General features: G+C 41.0%; 1 pseudogene; it reads left to right on the top strand.

Moving 5' to 3' along the window:
• Nucleotides 1-975: 975 nt before the first annotated feature.
• Nucleotides 976-6,207, top strand: LOC131520870 (olfactory receptor 52K1-like; annotated as a pseudogene).
• Nucleotides 6,208-10,419: the final 4,212 nt, after the last annotated feature.

Genomic DNA, 10,419 nt, shown 5'->3' with positions numbered 1-10,419 from the left:
CTTCACAAGCTATGTCAAGTCACCGTTGATCGTCACGAGTCAAACCAAGTCAAAGCTGATCTTCACAAGCTAAGTCAAGTCACTGTTGATCTTCACAAATCAAGCCAAGTCAAAGCTAATCTTCATGAGTCAAGCCAAGTCAGAGCTGATCTCCAAGAGCCCAGTCAAGTCACACTTGCTGTTAAAGAGCCCAGTCAAGTCACAGTTGCTGTTAAAGAGCCCAGTCAAGTCACAGTTGCTGTTAAAGAGCCCAGTCAAGTCACAGTTGCTGTTAAAGAGCCCAGTCAAGTCACAGTTGGTCGTCATCAACCGAGTCACGTCTCAACTGATCTCCCAGAATCTTTCCCCGTCACAGCTGTCCATCCCGAGTCACAGCACGTCACAGCTGTCCGTCCCGAGTCACAGCAGCACGTCACAGCTGTCCATCCCGAGTCACAGCACGTCACAGCTGTCCGTCCCGAGTCACAGCAGCACGTCACGGCTGCTCATCCCGAGTCACAGCAGCACGTCACGGCTGCTCATCCCGAGTCACAGCAGCACGTCACGGCTGCTCATCCCGAGTCACAGCAGCACGTCACGGCTGCTCATCCTGAGTCACAGCAGCACGTCACGGCTGCTCATCCTGAGTCACAGCAGCACGTCACGGCTGCTCGTCCAGAGTCACAGCACGTCACAGCTGCTCGTCCAGAGTCACAGCGTCACGTCTCCGCTGACCTTCCAGAGTCGGGTCACGTCCGGGCTGACACACTCAGATCACCAAGGTCAGTCTTTCATTATCCCAGTCTGATATCCGGTGTGAGGGATTCACCGCTGGTGTCTGCACGCACAGCTGGTATCCCCAAACCCACTCACTCTAGCCCTCCTGTTCCTGAACTGATTCCCCTGTCTGAAACGCTTCCCCTGATGGGGATCGCATTTTGGTGTGTTTGGGCTGCATACACCACCACAGAACTCCCAGAGGTGGTGGCGTCCACTATGGTGTCTCTAGAGGTGGCGGCTGATGCTGCAGAACCTCCTGAGGTAGTGGCGCTCACTGCTGTGTTCCCTGAAGTGATGGTGCCTGCTGCAGTGTCTCCAGAGGTGGCGGTACATGCTGCAGAACCTCTCGAAGCGGCGGTGCTCACTTCAGCTCCTCGTATGGTGGTGGCGCCCAGCAATGAACTCTCATTCTGTTGTGTTGCGGTCAAAGAGACCATTACTGAACTCTCCCTGTGTCCTGTGTTTACCACTGTAGAACCTCCAGAGGTGGCGGCAACCGCTGCAGAACCTCCAGAGGTGTCAGCGGTATCCGTTAATGAACTCTCGTTCTGTCCTGTCACGGCTATGGAGGCCGTCAATGAACTCTCGTTCTGTCCTGTCACGGCTATGAAGGCCGTCAATGAACTTTCTGTGTTCCCTGCCTCAGTCCTTGTGTCTGTGCATGTTCTGTCTCCTCCTTGTGTCTCCGTTCTCCCCAGGTCCCAGGCTCTGCTGTGTGTTCCTGATCCGTCATGGCGGGCTCCTGCTCTATCTGCTCCTCCGTGGTGGTCTTCGGGTCCGTCTGCTCCGCCCTGGTGGGCTCCTGTCCCGTCGGCTCCGCCCTGGTGGGCTCCTGTCCCGTCGGCTCCGCCCTGGTGGGCTCCTGTCCCGTCGGCTCCGCCCTGGTGGGCTCCTGTCCCGTCCTCTCCGCCCTGGTGGGCTCAAGTCCCGTCCTCTCCGCCCTGGTGGGCTCAAGTCCCGTCCTCTCCGCCCTGGTGGGCTCAAGTCCCGTCCTCTCTGCCCTGGTTTCCTGCTCTGCCAGCTCTACCTCGGTCCCAGATCACTCCGCTGCCACAAGGACCTGGCCCTCCATCCCTCCCCCTGTTCCGCCTCCGCTCCACCTCCCTCCTTATTATAGACTGTGTGGAGCGTCTGGAAGCCGCTCTTTGGGGGGACGTGTTACATATCATTATAGTTGTCACGAATCTGGTCTGCACTCCCGTTCATTCACCACTAGAGGTCACCCGCTCACCACATGGACTTTCACACCACACATCACATGGACTGCATTTCCCATCAGCCATCTCACCAATCACACGCACACAGCTGTCACCAATCACTCATTGCACTAATCACACGCACACCTGATCACACAGCATCACACACACTATTTCAACCCTGGACATTCTCTCCCTCGTTGCCGAGTATTGCATGCATTATCGCTGCCCTACAGAGCTCCGTTAGTTTCCCTAGTCTTGTCTTGCCTCGCCTCGCCTAGCCCTGCCTTTGTTGGATTGTGTTTTCCCCTGCCTGGACTATCGCTGACGTTTTGACTACCTCTCCTGTCTCGCCCCTTTGGATACTGTTCGCCGATCATCGACCCACGCTTGTCTTTGTCTACTCTTTGTCTTGTCCATGTTATACCTGTTTGCCATTGTTTGACCCTGCCTGTACGACCACGTCTCTGCCTAATAAAAGCCTGCGAATGGATCCGCACGCCTCTCGTCTCGTCAGCCCCGTAACAATAGTGATATATGTCTATATTTCGTAATAATTACATTTTACAGCATTCATGTGAGAACAAACCTGGAAAGAGACATGAGGATTTGGGAAGAAAAATGAAACATTCTTAGTGCATTCCAAGGAATTATTAATGGTTTATATTGTAAATTAAATTGGGCAAGCAGACCACAAATGCACAGTATATTTTGTCTTTTTTTTTTTTTTTCATTTACTTATAGTGGAATACAAAGGAAACATGAAAATAATTAGGAGGAAAATATCACATCACATTAATATACCAAACCTAACGTTATTCTCCTGACTTGTGAAATTAGAAAATGAATCAAATTTACAGCCCATTCAGTGAAAATGAAATTTGTTGCTGTCTTTTTGAGTGGAACTTCAAACTTTTTTGAGTGTTGATTGACAGGCAGAGTCTACTGTAAGCCTTTGCAGGTCTTCTGGGGAATAAGCCACAAGCAGTCATCAGCACACTGCATACTCAAGGACTCACAATGTTGAGGCCTGATGCCTTCAGATATTAAAAAGCGTTCTGTCTGAAGTCCAGCTACTGCTTTCAAGCTTGTCATGAAGAATCTATGTGCCACACTGGATAAAGATATTAAAGTACCAGTGCCAACACATCGTTGTCATGTATTGAATTTGTCATATTACTTTTCAAAAGTAATGCCTTGTACACAATCAAAACTCCCTTTTATTAATTCTGTTGTTTATTTTTGGTGAACTATAGACAGATTTTCAATGTTGTTATCTAGATATTGTTTTTAAACCTGTTGTGTTTTTTAAATTTTATGGAATAAATGAAAAGTAAACAAAATCAGCAGCTGAGCAGTCATGCAATGTAAATCTTTGTTTGTTTTGTTTTTGTTTTTTTCAGTATACAGGTATGACATCACTTGTGATAAGTGGTCAGAGTCTAATTAACACAAAAATAAGATAATTGGACCCTTGGTGATGTCAACTCTGCCTCATGGTCCAATCTAATCTTAAGCCTGTTCCCCTTGAGTGATACTTAATGTGTTTACTGGCTACTTAATGTGACTCTTGAGATGGGTCTAGCCAAACAAAGTCCAGTAATGAGTGATGAAGTTACCTAACTACTGTCACAAGGGGGCAAAGCTACACAATGTTTATCACCTTTTTAATTCACACTCCTAATTGTCAGTCAAAACGTATAATTCCAGAAAAGTGATAATTGTACAAATAATTAAAGTAATTATGATTTATGAAAGGAAAAATGAAAGAAGAAAAACTCAAATTTACTGACCATCCATCCAGCATTTCTCCTGCCAGAGATACTGTGATAGGCTCCAGAACCCCTAGAACAAACAGAATAGATGGATGAACAGCTGGAATATCACCATATACACATTTAAACAGTCAAATATTTTTCTGAATTTTGGTCTTTAAAAAGTTGCCTTTCATAACTTTTTCAAGTGTTTAACATTGATAACACCAAAGACAATCAAAGGAACAACTGTGTTTTTTCTTTTTTTTTTCTTTTGGTACACCTGTCGCAAATGCGTAACCTAGGAAAACAAAATAAGCAAATGCATAAATTACCTAAAAGTGTCATGAAGATGATTTTCAGTAACTTCACAAGTTTTTATTTATTTATTTATTTTTGTACAAAATGTGCAAAACAATATATGTAGTCAGTCTAACTACATATTTGCTATCAACATAGAAAAGGCCCACATTGACCTACAACAAACTCTGACCCCTTAGTGACGCTTTTTTCATGCTATTGCTACACAAATACACAATTAAATTAATCTCTTTTTCAAAGTATATGTTGCATATTTGACAAGTAATATGTGCAATCTTGTTATACAATTAAAGGAAAATAGCTCTATTCCTCTATGGGAATAGTTAACCGACTTATGGGAACACAGCATGGTGTATTTAGAGACTTCATAAACTTTCATTTCATTCAAACGTAAGAAAAAAATAATGATTAAACAAATGAAATGAGGAAAGGATACAGATTTCTGTTCAACAATGTAATAGGGAAAGCAGAGGATAATGCATGAACAGTCTAAAAAAGTTAAACATCACATATCTTGTTTACTAGTTATATCTGAAGTTTCTGCTGTTTATATGACAATATATTTATTGAACATCTGACTTGTAAATGTCAGCTTGACTTTTTTTTTTTTCTCTTCACAGCAACACATAACAAAGAGGCCTCACAACTAAGGTAAAGCCTAAGTGTATGCTAATCCTTTAATATTGATAATACATGAAAATTTCATTCACGGGTGAAACCAAATCACATGCACTTGAGTAATTAATAATCAAATGTATCATACTGTAGCATAGCGTACTGTACTATTGGGAATATGTTTTAGCTCTTATCTTAAGGCGTTAAACCTTTTTTTATCAGAACATTGTAAAGGGGTTGATCAGCAGAATATTTCTGCGCAAACTATTTCATTCACAGATGTAAAATTAAATGGTTTCTACAGCCTAGGAGAATGGAGGCCTTTTTTCCTTTATCCTTTTCTTTCTAATGTTTTTATTGTCTCGGTAACACTTTACAATAAGGTTCATTAGTTAACATTAGTTAACAACATTAATAAACATGAACTAAGAATGAACAATACTTCTACAGCATTTATTAATCTTAGTTAATGTTCATTTCAGCATTTACTAATGCATTATTAAAATCACAAGTTCTGTTTGTTAACATTAGTTAATGCACATGAATAAACAATGAACAACTGTATTTTCATTAACTAACATTAACAAAGATTAATAAATAGTGTAATAAATGCATTGTTCATTGTTTGTTCATGTTAGTTAATACATTTACTAATGTTAACAAATGACACCTTATTATAAAGTGTTACCATTGTCTCTTACAGCAAATTCTATTCTTATATTCTTAATTATATCTCAAAAGTCTCTGCATTCTCCTATGTATGTACTAATAGGGTTGATGGCTGTTGTAGACTTGCTCTTGCCTATACTTTTTGTACCTAATATGCTTTTTAACTTTTTATTCAACTGGGTTTAGGATATCCCTAGTTGGTTGTTTGATACAAATGTTTTGCCTTCACTTTGTTGGAGCATTTCAAACTACTTTGCTTTTGTGGATGGCACTGGATCATTACTTTGCCATATGCAGACATCTTTACTATCATAAATACATGGAAATCCCTAACTTTGTAAAGTTTGTTTGTTGTTGTGCCAGTAATAAGAAATGGACATTTTGTGTAACAAAAGTCATTGATCACTGTTTTTGTGAGTACATGGCATTGGTTCAGTTAGCATGTGGAGATATAACTATTAATAACATTGTAGGACTTTCAACTGCTTTCCTGATACCAACTGCTGATTGTATTCTTATTGCTGCTTCATATGTTGTGATTTTTGCCTCTGTGTTTAGATTTGGTATGGCCCAAATGAAGGCTATAAACACGTACATTACTCACTTAATTGTGATGAGGTAGTTCGATTTTTGCTCTGATTGCATTCAAGTCATACAGAATAAGAATCAATTTTTCTACTAACAGTCGTGTGTTTGTGAGCACAATGTACTTATTTTTTTCAAGTTGTTTCAACCCAGTTGTTTATGGAGTGAGAACAAAAGAAAATATAGCTGCAAGCAGCGATGGCGGGCCCAAGCTGTCAGTGCAAATACCACCCCAGTGGCATCAGGAAAACTGTGCCCAGCGGGCACATGCATTTACAGTAACCCTCTGGCAGTCTGGTGTTAAGTGATACAGCAATTAAAAGGTTAATCCAAACCATCAAGACTGTCAAACACACACACACACACACACACACACACACACACACACACACAGAGAACAATATATAAAACTTATGTAACACTTTACAATAAGGTTTCAGTTATTAACATTAAGTATATTAATTAGCATGAACAATAATTATATAGCATTTATTAATGTTAGTTAATATTAAGTTCAAAACTAAAACATTAAAATTTAAAGTTTTATCTGTTAACATAAGTTAATGCACTGTGAATTAACATGAACATTTTTATTAACTAACATCAACAAACATTAATAAATGCTGTAAAATATATTGTCCATTGTTAGTTCATGTTAGTTAATGGATTTACTAATGTTAACAATTATTGTAAAGTTTTATCAAAATCTTTAATGATTTATAAGCATTTTTTTACGATTTACTTTTCCATGAACTAACATGAACAATTTTTACTAACACAAATAAAGTAAAAATATATTGTTCATACTTTGTTAGTTGTGAATTAACCAATGTTAAAAAACTATATTATTTAACTATTAGTTAACATGAACAATAATTATATACCATTTATTAATGATAATTAATATTAAGTCCAAAATGTATTAATATATTATTAAAATTTTAATTTGTATCTTTATCTTTTAAGTGCCAGGGTTTTTTTTGGAAAAATGCTGGATTTTGACATCAAGATTCCAAAAGCTTGTGGCTTGAAAGGGCTTAAAGATAGAGATCTACTGTAAATTAGAAAAATGTTGGGCGTGACCTAAAGTTTACGTGGGGTGTAAATATACTCATCTAATGTGCATATTATGATGTCATCAGGGCCTTCTTGAATTTCATAATATTCAGGAAATTGATGAATGGATATTTGAACTTATTTGCATGTTTGTTTGTTTTTTGTCCATTTATCCTGATTCCAAATGATCAGAAAAGAGGAAACCAACAATAAAACAGGAGAGAGTACTAAATTATTACTATATTACTATATAGTAGTAAAACACATGTGAACAGTAGCCTACTTTTTGATCAGTTCATCAGTAATATTCAGGAAATAATAGATATTTAATGGATGTTTGAACTTATTAGCAGGTTTTTTTTTTTTGTCTTTGTATCCTCATTCCAAATGATCAGGAAAAGAGAAAATCAACAGTAAAACAGGAGAAAGTAGTAAATTATTATTATATTACTGTGCCATAGTAAAATACATGTGCCTATTTTTTGATCAGTTGACCAGCTATCTGCCCAATCATGTATCTAGATGACAGTTTATAGTTCTTGAGAGTATGTACCTCTCATTGCATGGCACAGCGCACAGACCTACCCCACACTGACTACACTTGTACTGCCTGCCGGCGGCCCTTTGAGCGCGCGCGATCAGAACAAACGACACAATCTGGCCGATCATCAGCAACACGGAGCCTCTCCTATGGACACTAATACCACGTCCACCCCTGCCACCCCCATCCCCGTTGGGCAAAGGCTTGAAATGATCACTTGATGGTGCTTCGTGAACACTTTCGCCTTTTTACGGCGGCGCCATCGCGCATGCAAAGATGTACCGAGAGAAGCGCGACCATTAGACGAGCGGTCATCATTTCCAAAAGGCAAATATTCCCCTTCAGAGTCAGAATAGGCGAATAACATTTGCAACACATCCTCACGGTACAACTTTTTATTAGCCATTTGCCGATTTTCTCTCACAAATCTCACAATTTACTCAGACGCTATGAACTAAACTGCTTCCGCATCAAAGACAGGATAGCTCACTTGCTCTGCTATTTCCTCAAACAATTTTGGTCTAGAATCGAAGTACTACATGTCTGCCATCTAGTGGTAGGGAATACAAATGAGATATTACACTATATTAGGGAGAGGTTATTATGTGAGTATAGGAGAGCATAAGTCTAAGTGGACGTCCATGACATGCGGAGTCCCACAAGGCTCAATCCTTGCACCGCTCTGGTTTAGCCTGTATATGCTCCCACTAAGTCAAATAATGAGAAAGAACCAAATTGCCTATCACAGCTATGCTGATGATACGCAGATTTACCTAGCCTTATCTCCAAATGACTACAGCCCCATTGACTCCCTCTGCTAATGCATTGATGAAATAAACTGTTGGATGTCCCAGAACTTTATTCAGTTAAATAAGGAGAAAACTGAAGTCATTGCATTTGGAAACAAAGATGATGTTATCAAGGTGAATGCATACCTTGCCTCTAGGGGTAAATCAACTAAAAACCAAGTCAAAAATCTTGGGGTGTTTCTGGAGACAGACCTTAGTTTTAGTAGTCATGTCAAAGCAGTAACTAAATCAGCATACTATCATCTCAAAAACATTGCAAGAATTAGATGTTTTGTTTCCAGTCAAGACTTGGAGAAACTGGTTCATGCCTTTATCACCAGCAGGGTGGATTATTGTAATGGTCTCCTCACTGGCCTTCCAAAGAAGACCATTAGACAGCTGCAGCTCATCCAGAACGCTGCTGCCAGGATTCTGACTAGAACCAGAAAATTTGAGCATATTACACCAGTCCTCAGGTCCTTACACTGGCTTCCAGTTACATTTAGGATTGATTTTAAAGTACTTTTACTCGTTTATAAGTGGCCTAGGACCTAAATACATTGGAGATATGCTCACTGAATATAAACCTAACAGACCACTCAGATCATTAGGATCGAGTCAGTTAGAAATACCAAGGGTTCACACAAAACAAGGGGAGTCTGCTTTTAGCTATTATGCCGCCCGCAGTTGGAACCAGCTTCCAGAAGATATCAGATGTGCTAAAACATTAGCCACTTTTAAATCCAGACTCAAAACTCATCTGTTTAGCTGTGCATTTGTTGAATGAGCACTGTGCTACGTCCGAACTGATTGCACTATGTATAATCACTTTCTATTCTTAAATGTTTTACATTCTTTTAAAATCAATTTTTAAATCACTTTGTTTTTATTGTTGATTTTTATTATTTTTAATTTCTTATTATTTTTAATGACTATTTCACTTCCTTTTATGTAAAGCACTTTGAATTACCATTGTGTATGAAATGTGCTATATAAATAAACTTGCCTTGCCTTGCCTTGCCTATATTAGGAACTACAGTCTATTTAATGAAGTATGACGTCTTGTTGCAATTTTGCGACTTTGGCGCTTAGAGGGTTAACATTAGTTTATGTACTGTGAATTAATATTAACATGACTATTTTTACTAACTAACATTAAAAAGATTAATAAATGCTGTAAAAATATATTGTTTGTTGTTAGTTCATTGTTAGTTCTGTCACGTTTCTTGTTCCACATGTGTTTCCATGTCCTTATTTGGTTTTTCCTGTTCGCTCCCCATTCAGTTTATTTAGTCCCAGCAGTGTCTGATCTGTTTCCAGGTGTGTCTCGTTTTCCCCTCATTAGGTCTGTCTAGTTATAGAGTGTTCCGCCCCATGTTTCCTGTCTGCTGTTAAATGTCATTTTGGTTTTTGTAATTATTAAAGACTGTTTCGTTGAAGATTATCCTTGTCTCCTCGCTCCTTCATCCCCAGCACACCGTGACAGAACAGCAGTCCATAAAAATAACGAGCGGCTCTCCTTTTCCCCAGTTTTGTTTTCCCGCTTTTTTTTTTCCCTGTTTCTCCCACGGCATGGAAACCGCCGCACGATTCGCCGACCTAGCCTATCGATCTCCTTTTCTACGAGTACGCTGGGGAGTTCTGCAAGCTCGCGGCAGCGGCTACGGTGGATGACGCCGCCCTCAATCGTCTGTTCTGGCTCGGGGCCAATTACCATTGTCCCATGGACCTCCCAGACACTACAAGACTGAGTTGGAGAGAAGAGATCTTCTGGTGTCTGGGAAGCCCATCAGCCGCTCCCCACTCTAGCCTGCCGTCAGTCGCCGCACACTCAAGCCCGCTGCCGCCGTTCGCGGCTCAGTCAAGCCTGCCGTACGCGGGGAAATCAAGCCCATCGCCGTTCGCAGCCAACGCAATTCCGCCACTGCCCGGGGCTCCCTCAAGCTCACCGCCGTCCACGGCTCCCTCAAGCCAGCCCCCGTCCGCGGCTCCCTCAAGCCCGCAATCCACCGCCAACACAAGCCCGCTGCCATCCGCGGCCAACTCAAGCCCGCCGGCGGCAGTCCATGTGCCCCTGGGATTACTGGTGGCATATGAGGGTATGTGTTGGAGCCCAGCTCCAGAGCCCGCTCCTT

This window comes from Onychostoma macrolepis, chromosome 15 (assembly GCF_012432095.1).
Source record: "Onychostoma macrolepis isolate SWU-2019 chromosome 15, ASM1243209v1, whole genome shotgun sequence".
In the NCBI taxonomy this organism is placed as follows: domain Eukaryota; kingdom Metazoa; phylum Chordata; class Actinopteri; order Cypriniformes; family Cyprinidae; genus Onychostoma; species Onychostoma macrolepis.
Note: the sequence above shows the minus strand (reverse complement) of the source record. Positions and strands in the feature narration are given on the sequence as shown.